The sequence below is a fragment of the Mesocricetus auratus genome, unplaced genomic scaffold (genome assembly GCF_017639785.1).
Source record: "Mesocricetus auratus isolate SY011 unplaced genomic scaffold, BCM_Maur_2.0 contig_11318_pilon_obj, whole genome shotgun sequence".
Lineage (NCBI taxonomy): Eukaryota > Metazoa > Chordata > Mammalia > Rodentia > Cricetidae > Mesocricetus > Mesocricetus auratus.
The window spans coordinates 1-13,884 of record NW_024431739.1 but is presented as its reverse complement, the minus strand read 5'-3'; the positions used below and the strand labels follow the sequence as shown (position 1 = coordinate 13,884).

Genomic DNA, 13,884 nt, shown 5'->3' with positions numbered 1-13,884 from the left:
GAGAAAATAAATTCTCCCCCTCTCTGCAACCATTTATTGCCTGTAGCTCTTGGTCTAGGGTGGCATATCATAGGGGCTGTCATGATGCAGGTCCTATTTGGGGAACGATAGTGAGATTTCACTCGCTATATCACCCCTGCTATGTCTTGAAGAAACTATCTAGCGGCAAATGTCCTGTCCCTCTGGTTCTTATACTCTTACCACTCCTCTACCAAAATGTTCCTGAGTCTTAGATATAGGAGTTGTCCTGTACACGTACTATTTGGAATCTCACAATTTGTCCTCTGACCTTCGTATGCAAACTGAGGCATTATCAGTGGTGCCTCCAAAGAGAATACGTATGAAGATTTGTATTTAATCTTCAATTAGGTAGATTATTTCATGTTGCTTTGGGTCCCCTTGTCTGTAAATGTTCTGTTTCTCCTGTTTCTCCATGTCTTTCTGTGGTTTAATTTCCCTTCTAGGGAAGATCCTTCAGCAGCCACCCCATCATCCTGTCCATTAGATCTAGTCACATGTACTAAGTCCATGCACTTTTACCCACATCAAGCAAGGATGCTGCATAAGCAATTCCATGAGTTGACAGACATTTTCTGTCCCCCTAGAATTACCTGAACGTGATGGCAATGTGTCTTCACCAGAGAACCAGGAAAAAACATCAGTGAAGGTAAAGGGCACTTCTTGTCTAAGACAGAAAGGTTACTTTGGTGATGTACATTTCAGTGGATAGGAATTCCCACTGAGCAACAAAATGGATGGGGGGCATCCTGAGTACAGCATCAAAGCATCCTGTGTAAAATATCACAGTCTCTGTTCCCAGCCTTTTCTTCTGGAGGAAAAGGTCCCTTTTTTTATTAGATAAAAACTTATCATATTCATTCAGAAGTAGGCAGGCACTTCAGGTTTCCTTGATTTCCCTGTGTTCTACAGAGTTCAACGAAAGTTTGGTTCATTGAGTGAGGGAATGTTGAGTGGTAAGAACTTTAAAGCATGAAGAGTAGTGTGAATAATTGAGGCCACATTGTAGCAGAGATTAATCTCACAGTCAGGTTACAAAGATGCTCCAGCATATTGCAATGAGGCTTACCAAACACTCAGCAGAGACCAAACAGACAGTGCTACCTAATCTGGCACTGGAACCAGCAAAAATGGGAACTTACAACAAAGTAGCCCCAATTCTTCTGTGATGCTGTAATATAATATGCTAATACATGGTATTACCCTTGAAGATTCCTCTCAATTTGGCATTACATCATGTCAACAGGTGTTCCAAAGATCCCTAAAAAGCAAATCTCACCATGACCTAGGCCCCAGACTGATTCCTTTCCTTTACATTTCAGGTGGAGTCTAAAAATAGCAGGCGCAGTATGTATTATGGAATCTCTTTCTTAAGACACATTTAGAAATGAATTGTATAAACACTTATGTATCCCAATGTATAATGTATCACTGGGATCTAAGCCACCTATGGGGATGAATTTGGATTTTGGGTCTAAAAAAATTATGCCTAAGAACAAAAACTAAGGCCATTTTTCTATACTCACTGGATTCAGCTATGATCCCTATAGTTTATTGTGCATAGGACTTGTCCAAATCTGTTTTTCCCAAAGACAAGTGGTATTCCAATAACACAGGATAGGTGTTCAAAGCCCATCATATGTGGTACATTTATCTGACTGTGTACTACTCCACTGAAGAATAAACCAGGACACATAGGTTCTTCAAGAGACACATGGTAGCCCAAGGACTTGGTAATCCCCAAGCTCCAACGTCCCAGTATCTGCCTTCAATAGGTCAAAACTTTAGATATCAAAACCTTGTCATGACTACCACAGTATAACATTGCTCTTCATCTACCTATAGACATTCACAAGCATGAAAGGTAGAAAAGCCCACAAACTTCTAGTCAGATCACAGATTCTGAGAATGGGAGACAGACAGTTTCCCTGTGTATGTACACATATGTTCAACACTTTCAAGCTTTTCATGCATAAGGTCAAAGAGTCTGTTACATTCCCAGGAAAAGAATTAATACACAGCTGTGAGCTGCATTTGTGTAGAAACTGAACAAGACCAGTGTCCTCTACAGAAACAGCATGGGATGTTAACATCTGTGTGGTCTCTTTAGTGCCTGGCAAAAGGTTTTTGGGTTTTTTTTTTGGTTTTTTCGAGACAGGATTTCTCTGCTTTGTTTTGGAGGCTGTCCTAGAACTCCCTTGGTAGACCAGGCTGGCCTTAAACTCACAGAGATCCTCCTGCCTCTACCTCACAAGTGCTGGGATTAAAGACGTGCACCACTACTGTCCAGCAGGCAAAGGTTTTTATATGTGAGCTAGACTCCAAGCTCCAAGAGGACATCTGCTAACTGATAGTCAGTCTCCATGCTGCCCATGAGGACGAGCACTCAGGGGATCTATATAGGCAGCAGGTAGCAGTAAGAAAGGCATTGTTATTTGGGAAAATTCTTCTTGTGTATTTCTGTTATGTGTTCAGACATGTACTATAGAAGGCTTTGGCAAAGAAGAGCTAGTTTTTGAGGGAGATGTGGTTCAGTTGGTTCATTATGAATCCACCATTTCTAAGGCCTTGGTTTTGATTCTGCATTGTGAATAAGATGTTCAAGTCATCTGTTTCTACATAATGACATCCAGACCACCATGGGCTATGGATCTTTTCTCTGAAAAGGGAAAAGAAAACAAAAGATGGGGAGTAGGATGTTGTCAGTTGACCCTTCCATGTATGGAAGAAGATTTTGAAGATCAGAACTTTCATGAGGAAAGAGTGAACAATCTCTCTCTCTCTCTCTCTCTCTCTCTCTCTCTCTCTCTCTCTCTCTCTCTCTCTCTCTCTCTCTCTCTCTCTGTCTCTCTCTCTCTGTCTCTCTCCCTCTTTCTCTATCTCTCTCTCTGTCTCTCTCTCTCTCTCTCTCACACACACACACACACACACACACACACACACACACACACACACACACACACACACACACACTGAAGGGGGATGTGTTCACGTTAGTGTAGATTACCATTCTCTTAGCTAGACTTAGTTCAGGCTGTCCACACAGTTTCAGAGGCATTTGTCATGTACTATGACAACAAGCTGCTTTTCCAGTCTCTTCCTGTTGAGGATTTACCAGGTTTGGCCAGATTAAAAGAACTTTTTCCCCAACCTTCACATGACAACTTGGTTTAGATTGGCTTGGAGCCTGAGTCATCATGGAACATCTGCTAGCATTGGTACCCACCCAGTTTTGTTCCCTGAGGTTCAGACTCAGTAGCTGAGAGGCAGTGGACAAGTTGAGGTTGATAGAGGAAGGATATATTTACTATTCAGGAATCCTACAGCTGCTTTTGGAGAAAACTCATACTTTGAAACAGGAATTTCAGATTACAGCATGTCTCCCTTCAGTTGTTTCTGTCAGGGAAGATGTTACAGGTCCGTTGTATGAAAAGTCACAAGTTCTCACAGCTTCTTAGCTTTGTGCCTCCTTTTAGGCTACCATTCGTTGTCCATGATATGTCTTATACAGGGGATAGTCAAGGAAGGAAGAGTAAAAAACCATTCTCCAGCGGTCTGGAGAGAATGCATAATTTGCTCTGGATTCAGATTCTCCTATGTGCCTGGGGTCCTCTGGCATCTTGCAGACCAAACAGGACACTTCTGTGATGCCTGTGCTTTCTCTTGCAGTATACAATACAAAGATCTGTTTTAGCTTAGTGATTCTCATGGGTAGTCCTTAGGAAATTCTTAGTGTCCTAGTGAGCAGGTGGTGAATAGAGGCATTGTGGGAATGTCACTGTGTCCAAGTGGCTCTCAGAAGGTACCAGACTCACACAATATGTTCATTCAAGTATCTCTTCTTCTGCATTGTCACATAAATTGAGCCTTTACTTGTCATGCTCATGCAGTGTTCACTGACTGTACACTGTGTCCCGTGATCCTCAAAACTCACTCTGATGACTATGCCTGAAAACAAGCAATCAGATCAAATGTACAAACACACAACAATTGTTAGTTTCTTCTGTTTTTTGCCATGAGGCTGAATGACTCCTTTATAAATGCATTTCTAGTTTCTGCATTATTAAGGGTAATTCGTAGGGAGAATACCATCAACTCTCAGGATATGGAGGAGCCTCAAGGCTCTGCACATTCTTCTCAAAACCAACTGAAGTAAAAACCGAAGATACTGTGGGAATTCTGCAATTCTCTCCAGTTATATATAGTGGTTAAAATTATTTTGTTTCACAAAGATATCTATGAGAATTTTCACAATATTTTTATACATGGATACTATTCATTGGTCTATGTATCATGTATACAAATTTTCAGTGTAAATACAACCACAGAGTTTAAAAGATTTACTTGTTTCATTTTATGTGTATGAGTATTTTGCCCCCATCTATGTGTGTGCATCACATGCCTGCCTGGTGCCTGCAGAAGAGGATGTCAATTCTACTGGAATCGAGTTACAGGCAGTCGTGAGGCACCATCTCTGTGCTGGGAATCAAACCACAGTCCTCTGCAAGAGTGACAATTGTTCATAACTACTGAGCCATTTCTCTAGCCCCCCTCACAGAATTTAAAATGCATTTAATGTCACCTTGGGCTCTCATTCGATGGCATGAACTAGTGGGAAATTGAGGCTCATCTTAAATGAATTAGTGTGGCTTCACCTGTCATAGACGAGAATGGGTGAGTCACCCTCTAATACGTTCACTCAAATATGGGTGATGTAAAAGAGTTAGAGCTGATGCTTTTCAAAGGTGACACGTGGTGGTAAACATCCATTTCTCACAATTGAGGGTGAAACTCAAGTTAAATGACAGCATTCCTGATCTGATCCAAATGGCAAGGGTCCTAGGAGTGATCAGGTTACACACTGTTCTTGGAGGGGAAGAATATGTGTTTCTTCCAGTGTCCACCTCTTCACTAGGCCTTTGTCTTCTGTCTTAGTTAGGGTTTCTCTGGCTGTGAAGAGATAGCATCACCATGGAAACTCTTACAAAGGAAAACTGGACCTGGCTTACAGTTCAGAGGTTTAGTCCATTTTCATGGCAATGTTGTAGATTATTATTTGAAGATGTGTTACTTTTGTTTATGCTTTGGTACATTTGTTTAACGATGCAAAGATGTGTTTAGTTAAATAAGATTCACCTGCAGTCAGGAGACTGGGTCAACAACTAACAGACAGCAAGTTGTTGGGAGGAGCCAGGTGGAGATGGGTTTATAAGGAGGGGTGAGAAAAAACACAAGGACTTCTTGGAGACTTGAAGAGATGAGCAGCTTGCTGTTCAATGTCTCTGGGAGGCAAGATTCTACCTCAACCTTTGAATCTTGAGGTCTTTAATGGGACACAAATTTAAGTAAGTTTCCTTAGTAGCTTTGAAAGAGTTGGTGCCTGAGGGAATTCCCTCAGCTTCAGCTCTTTAGGCCTAGATGCTGCTGGTATCAGCTGAGTGGCAGTTGCTGAATATGACATCTGTAGCTTTAAAGGCAGCAACAATTAAAAAAGGAACACAGAATGGCAGGAAGTGTGGTGGCAGGCAGAAAGACATGGTGTTGGAGAAGGAGGGGAGAGGTCTACATCTGAATCAGCAGCAGGAAGACAGTGCCATACTTTGCCTGGCTTGAGCATCTGAGACCTCAAATCCCACCCCCAGTGACAAACTTCCTCCAACAACACCACACCTACTCCAACAAGGCCACACCTCCTAATAGTGGCACACCCTAAGAACCTATTTTCTTTTAAACCACCACATTCCACTCCCTGGGCCCCATAGATTTGTAAGTGTATCATGATGTAGAAACGCATTGAGTCCAACTTTAAAAGTCCCCATAGTCTATAACAGTCTCAACCTGGTATAAATCCAAAGTCCAAAGTCTCTTCTGAGACTCATGGCAATCTCTTAGCTGTAACCCTCCATAAAAAATTCAAAATAAAAAACCAGACCACACACTTCCAACACACAGTAGCACAGGATACACATTATAATTCTAAAAAAGGGCATAAAGACTGAAAAATCAGTTTGGCAAACTCTAAACTCTGCACCTCCATGTCAGATGTCAAAGTACTATTCAGATCTCCAATCCCTGTCAGCTTTGTTAACTTCAACATACTTCTTTCTCTTGGGCTGGTTCCACTCCTGGGTAGCAGTTCTCTTTGGCAGATACCCAACAGCTCTGGCATCTACAACATTTTGAGTTCTCCAAAGCAATTCAGGCAACACCTCTACAGCTTCACACAATGACCTCTCATAGGCCTGCATGCAGGGACACCCCTGACACACAGGTAGCCTCAGGACTTTCCTTAGTCTATCCTTGACACTTAAGTCAGAACTATGCAGCCAAAAATGCCAAGTTCTGCTGCTCACCAGGGACTGGATTATGCCCCCTTCATAACACCTTACCAGGTTTTTTGTTTTGATGGTTTCCTTCCCTGCCTAAATTTGGCTGTCCTGAAACAGAATCTGTAGACCAAACTGGCCTCAAACTCAAGAGATCTGCCTGCATTTGCCATGAGTGCTGGGATTCATGGCCTAAACCACCACATCCAGCTCTAAGCTTTTCTTTAATTCTTTTTCACAATTTGGAACCTTAACAGGGTGGGATGTTGCCCTAAGGTCACCATTTCCTTTAGTCTATATACATTAGGATGGATTTTCTTCAAACCGTTTATCTCTTGAACACATAGCATAGCTTCATACCAATTCCTGGTGTCCTCTTCCTTTACAGTTTGTACATTGTGTAACTTTACTTGCTCAGCATAGTAGTTTTCATTGTAGTTTGCATATGCATGGCAACTACTAACTAAATGACACATTTCACACTAGTCTGTCATTTAGCCTCAGGCATATTTGGTGGGAGGAGGAGGCCTAGAGCAGAAATCAGCCACATTCTTCATCAAGACACCACAAGAATAAACTCTAGGCCACATATTAATATTATTCTACTCTAACCCTCTTGAGCCAAGTCCCCACAGTTAAAATCACCCTTAATACTGCTGTCTTCCATTTTCCTACTAGTGTGGCCCATTAAACCCTGCTTAAAGTGTCCAATTACTTATCTAGTTCTCAATCCCAAAGTGTTCCATAATCCTCTAGGCAAAAACATGGTCTGACCTATCACAGCAATACCCTAGTCCCTGGTTCCAACTTTGGTCCTAGAGTTTCTATTGCTATGAAGAGAAAAGATGACCATAGAAACTCTTATAAAGGTAAACATTTAATTGGGGCTTGCTTAACAGTTTCTGAGGTTTAGTCCATTGTCGTTGTGGCATGAAGCATGATTGTGTGCAGACAAACACGGTGCTAAGGAAGGAGCTGAGAGTTCTACATCTGGATCAGCAGTCAGCAAGCAGAAAGATATTGCCAAACTCTGGCTGGCTTGAGAATCTGAGACCTCAAAGCCCACCCCCAGTAACATTGTTCCTCAAGCAATGTCATACCTACTCCAGCAAGGCTACACCTTATAGAACTGGCACTCTCCATGAGCCTATGGGGTAATTTTCTTTCACCATATCTTCACAAGTCTGATTTTCCTGCATTCTCTCATTGTACAGTAGGGCTTGGCTTCCTGTTATTGTGTCTCCCTTATCTTCTATCTTCAATGCATTGCGACTCCTCACTATAAACTTGGAAGCTATTGCTTCTGAGTAAAGAGTTCCTCATAGATCTAGGAGCAGTTTCTTCGTAATCTTCCATCTCCCTTCTCTCACGACTTCCTCTGGGCTCCTGAGTGTCATGTTGTCTCTAGACACTGTTGTTGGTTGTTTTCACTATTTACTCTTTTGTTCTCTGGCTCTGGGGGAAGGGGGGGCCACCTAGCTCTCAAGTCAGTACACACAAAGAGACTTATTCTTTCAATGAATGCTATGCCTTAGCTTGACTTGTTTCTTGCCAGCTTTACATAAATTGTCCCATCTACCTTTTGCCTCTGAGCTTTTGCCTTTCTCTATTTCTGCATATCTTTTCTTTCCTTCTTACTCTGGCTGTGTTGGCGAGGTGGCTGGGCCCTCATGTCCTCACCCCTGTGTCACTTGCTCCTCAATCTCTCCTCCAAGATTTCTCCTCCTATTTATTCTCTTTGCCTATGAGCCCTGCCAATCCTTTAGCCTGCCTTGCTGTTGACCGTTCCCATCTTTATTAGACAAGTCAGGTTACTATATTAGACAAAGTAACACAGCTTCACAGAGTTAAACAAATGCGACACAAAAAATGTAACACATCTTTGTGTCATTAAACAAACGCTTTACAGCATCAACAAATATTTAACTATAATCTACAACATGACAATGTGCTTATTAATGTATAAAGGTACAGATATCCTTTCCATCTGGTAACAATGAAACATTGTTCAAGAGAGTTCCCAGGTTGAGCATCTATATGCCAGGTTTTTTGGTTTGTTTGTTTGTTTTGTTTTGTTTTTTGTGTGTGTGTGTTTTTTCGAGACAGGGTTTCTCTGTATTGTTTTGGAGGCTGTCCTGGAACTAGCTCTGTATACCAGGCTGGTCTTGAACTCACAGAGATCCGCCTGCCTCTGCCTCCGGAGTGCTAGGATTAAAGGTGTGAGCCACCAACACCTGGCTTATACCAGGTTTTTTTTTAATTATATAATTTTCTCTCCCTTGCTTAGCTAATGGGAGTTACAAGATCACTAGGAATGAAGAGAGCAGAACAGAAACTTCTTGAATAATACATTTCCAGAAAGTTGGTTGAATCTTATGAGGTTATCTGACTCATTCCTTTACCTGGTGGGTAAAGGGAAAAGCTGCTATTAAACACCTGAGGCATTTGAATATGATAAAAGAAAGATGAGTTGAGTACAAAATCAGTTAGGAGAACATAGTAAGAGAAAAATTAAATAAATGAAAAATTGATGAAGAAAAGTAAAGTCATGACCTATGATGGACCCTTTGAAACACCTGGAGGATTTGACACCAATTACTATAATGTCGGCCTCCCACCTATATCCTATGGAGCCTCCCATATACATAATTTTATTTTGCATGGAAAAGTAGAACCCTCTAAGAGTACTTTTGAGTATTCTATAGGAATTCAAATATCCTTGACCTTAACAAGTGTAAATAGCTTATAATCATAGTATGAGTTGTGATTCGTTTAAAGGCCTTGCAGATCTATTTCACAAAACAGAAATGATAAAAATATCAGAAAACCCTATGCTCACAAACACCCAAAACCCAGATAGATGATCCACTTACAATGTACTTACATAAAATAAATTATGTGTGATGAAGTGATAAATGTATGCCTTTTATTCACATATATGAAAAAGTGTGTCATGCTCCCTCTTTGAGGGATAATAGAACATAAACATTCACTTTTGAATAGTTCTGTTTTTATTACTACAGCTCTATAGTAGAGCTTGATGTCAGGGATGGTGATGTCTCTGGTAGTTCCTTTATTGTACAGGGTTGTTTTGACACTCCTGGGATTTTTGTTTTTCCATATAAAGTTAAGTATTGTTCTTTCAAGGTCTGTGAGAATTGTGCTGGGATTTTGATGGGGATTGCATTGAATTTGTAGATTGCTTTTGGCAAGATTGCTATTTTTACTATGCTGATCCTACCTATCCAAGAGCATGGGAGATCGTTCTATTTTCTGATATTTTCTGTAATTTCTTTCTTTAATAACTCAAAGTTGTTATACAGGTCTTTCACTTGTTTGGTTAAAGTTACCCCAAGATATTTTATCTTCTTTATGGCTACTGTAAAGGGTAATGTTTCTCAGATTTCTTTCTCAACCCGTTTATCATCTATATATTAGTAGGGCTACTGATTTTCTTTTTGAGTTAATCTTGTATCCTCCCACTTTGCTGAAGGTGTATTTCAGCTGTAGGCATTCCCTAATAGAATTTTTCAGGTTACTTATATAAGCTATCATATCATCTGCAAATACTGAAAGTTTTACTTCTTCCTTTCCAATTTTTATATCCCGTTGATCTCCTTTTGTTGTCTTATTGTTCTAGCTAGAACTTCAAGTACAATATTAAAGAGGTATTAAGAGAGTAGACAGCTTTGTCTTGTTCCTGGTTTTAGAGGCAGCGCTGTGAGTTTCTCTTCATTTAGTTTGGCTGTTGACTTGCTGTATATTGCCTTTATCGTGCTTAGGTATGTTCCTGTTATCCCTGGTCTCTCCAAGACCTTTATCATGAAGGGGGTGTTTTGTCAAAGGCTTTTTCAGAATCTAGTGAGCTGATCATTTGGTTTTTCTTTTTCAGTTTGTTTATATAGTGGATTACATTGATGGATTTTTGTATTTTGTACCATCCCTGTATCGCTGGGTTGAAGCCTACTTGACAATGGTGGATGATTTTTCTGATGTGTTCTTGGATTTGATTTGTTAGTATTTTATTGAGGATTTTTTTTTTTTGGTTTTTCGAGACAGGGTTTCTCTGTATTGTTTTGGAGGCTGTTGTTCCAGCCCGGCCTCAAACTCACAGAAGATCCTCCTGCCTCTGCCCCCCCCCAGTGCTGGGATTAAAGGCGTGCGCGACCAACGCCCGGCTCTTTATTGAGGATTTTTGCAACAATGTTCATGAGGGAGATTGGTCTGTAGTTCTCTTTCTTACTTGTGTCTTTGTATGATTTGGGTACCAAGGTAATAGTAACCTCGTAAAAAGAGTTTGGCTGTAAAGTTAACTACAGGGAGATAGATCAATGGGTAAGAATACTTGCTGTTCATGCACCAGTTTCTTGCTTTGAATTTCCAGTGCACACAACAATGTCAGGGAATTCTGTGCACACCCATGGCCTCAGCATAGACAGGGACACAGAGAAAGGAGGATTCTGTGTCTTGCTGGCTGCCAGTCAGGGTCCAGGTTCAGTGAAGGACCTTGACTGAAGGAAGTAAGGCACAGAAATGAAAAAGTAGAGTTGTTTTAATTTATATTTTAATTGTTTGAGAATTCAGTGTGACTACTATGTTTACATCATTCTATCCTGCCTTCTTTCCAGTCCAACTCATCCCATGTCCACCCTTCAATATGTGCTGTCTTCTGTGATAACTATTATAAACAGATGGGTCCATTTAATGTTGCTTATGCCTATGTATGTATTTGAGTGTTTAGTGCTATCAGTTTGGGATTAGATAACTTATGAGGAGGTTTACCCCTGGAGAAAATGCATTCTCCCTCTCTCTACAACCATTTATTGCCTGTAGCTCTTGGTCTATGGTAGCATATCATAGGGGCTGTCATGATGCAGGTCCTATTTGGGGAACTATAGTGAGATTTCACTCACTATATCACCCCTGCTATGTCTTGAAGAAACTATCTAGCAGCATATATCCTGTCCCTCTGGTTCTTATACTCTTTCCACATCTCTACCAAAATGTTCCTGAGTCTTAGGTATAGGAGTTGTCTTGTACACGTACTATTTGGAATCTCACAGTTTGTCCTCTGACCTTCGTATGCAAACTGAGGCATTATCAGTGGTGCCTCCAAAGAGAATACGTGTGAAGATTTGTATTTAATCTTCAATTAGGTAGATTATTTCATGTTGCTTTGGGTCCCCTTGTCTGTAAATGTTCTGTTACTCCTGTCTCTCCAGGTCTTTCCATGGTTTAATTTCCCTTCGAGGGAAGACCCTTCAGCAGCCGCCCCATCATCCTGTCCATTCGATCTAGTCACATGTACTAAGTCCATGCACTTTTACCCACATCAAGCAAGGATGCTGCATAAGCAATAAGCAGTACCATGAGCTGACAGTCACTCTCTGTCCCCCTAGAAATACCTGAACATGATGACAGTGTGTCTTTATCAAAGGAGCAGAAACCACCAGAGCAAGAAATGGAGGTAAGGGGCCCTTTGTTTTCTAAGATAGAAAGGTCACTTTGGTGATCTATGTTTCAGTAGATAGGATATCCCACTGAACAGCAAAACTGAGCAGGGCATCATGGGAATTTGAGAGTTAGTTTAGGAGGAGCATATCATGTATAAAAGTGTGTGTTTTTCCTTAAGGGTCCTCTCCTATTTGTTTCCCCAGCCTATCATCTAGATGGAGTTTTAATTGTTCCCCAAAAGTCTGTGTGGTTGGAAGCTTCATACAGCCAATATTTGAACATTGGGGGTATAATATTATTAAATATGTGCATTCGTGCAAATAATTAGATGTTGTCTCAAAGAGGGAATTAATCTCACAAAACAGGTTGTTTAGGTGGTATGCCATATTGCGATGTAGCTTAGGGAGCCCTCAGTGGAGGCCAAGCAGAAGAGAGGCTCTGCTCTCACTTTGAGTCAGTGTATGTGTGCAATGTATTAGTTTTGTCACAAAACACACAGCCCTGGTTTTCTGTGACATTACCATACAATGTATCAATGCAGTTTGTTTTATGTCTTTTTCCTATCCTGCTTTACACAGCAAAAAAAAAAAGCTGTACAAACGGACTGTATATGACCTGAACCTCAAAGTGTGTTCTTTCCTTTCAATTACAGGTGGAGTGTGGAAACCTCACAGATAGTATGTATTATGGAATCTCTTTCAAGACACATGTTAGATAAGAATTATTTAAATGCTCACTGTATTTTCTACGGTAAACCAATGTGATATTAGACTCCAATTGGGAGTGAAAATTAAAAGTTTAAGAGGAAAAAGCAATGCCCTAAGTAGCCAGTAATACCTATGTGTCTGCAGTCATTACATTCAGCTCTGATAACTTTAGTTATTTTGGCATTTTTGTGCAGGCAGTGTCTAAAAAGATTGTTTTCCAAAATAGTTATCCTTATAATACAATCCACTTTCCAGTGACAAATTTTTCAATTCAAAAGGCAAGATATATATTTTTAATTTATTTTCCATTTTATATATCAATCCCAGTTCCCTTCTCTCCATCCACTCCTCAGATAGAGTAGGCCTTCCTTGGAGGAGTAAACAAAGTCTGGCATACCAAGTTAAGGCAGGATCAAGCCTCTCCCCACTGTATCAAGGATAAACAAGGTGTCCCATCTTAAGGAGCGGGCTCGAAAAATCCAGTTCATGCTCCTAGGATAAGTTCTGGTACCACTGCCAGAACTCCCCCCTCCCCAGCCCCACCAGATCAAGTTTTACCTACAAAAAAAGTGTTCAAACCTCACCATACAGATGTGTGACAGATGTGTTTTCTTGTGCAGCTTTCTGAAGAATCTTAGACCAAATGTAAGGTAATCAGTCTTCGTAGTTATAGAGATCAGGAAGCACTTCCTACTTCATCAAGAGCTCAAGAATCCCTATGTGAGAGTTACAGGTGCCCAGCATCTGCCCGCAATAATCCAGCCCTAGGGAGATGCCAGACGATGTTGAGCCCCACAGTGGGCAGAAGGCAAGGGCATTGCTCTTTACCTGCCTGTGAATGCTCACAAGTACTATAGATGGAAAATCCATAAGTTTGGTCAGATCAGAGAGATTGACTATATGAGACATTACATTGAAAAATAGGTTGGATATATGTGATAACTGGATTTATGGTAGAGACAACCCGTTCCAGTATGAACCGGTGGAAAGGCTTAACAGATTAGACAACATTAACATAAGAGCCATACAATTTATGGGCAAAGTCCACTAAGAACTCCAGACACCTAGTGACTTTTGAGCTTCACTGGGCCTTTATTTTGGATACATACATGCATATATATATATATATATATATGCTGGAGTTTGTATTCCAATATTACTGCTATGACTCACCAGTCTCCATGATGTCTGCTAAGTCTGAGCACTCATTGGAACGATATGTGCAGTAGTGAGTTACTCAGGCAGAGTATGGCTGGGTATCATCATTTTGAAGATGGTGGCTGTGTTTGAGTACCCTCACAGTCAGGATTTGTCAGAGAGGGTCTATGTGAGCAGGAATGTATAGACCAGTTGGTTTAGTGTGTTCCTAGCATGTGCAA

At 40.8% G+C, this 13,884-nt stretch overlaps 1 long non-coding RNA gene across 1 annotated transcript; it reads left to right on the top strand.

Annotated features, from left to right (window-relative positions):
- The first annotated feature begins 34 nt into the window (after positions 1-34).
- Positions 35-13,876, top strand: LOC121138255. Its single transcript, XR_005875377.1, has 4 exons — positions 35-667; positions 1,341-1,365; positions 11,744-11,811; positions 12,451-13,876. It is a non-coding gene; the product is annotated as an uncharacterized LOC121138255 (long non-coding RNA).
- Positions 13,877-13,884: the final 8 nt, after the last annotated feature.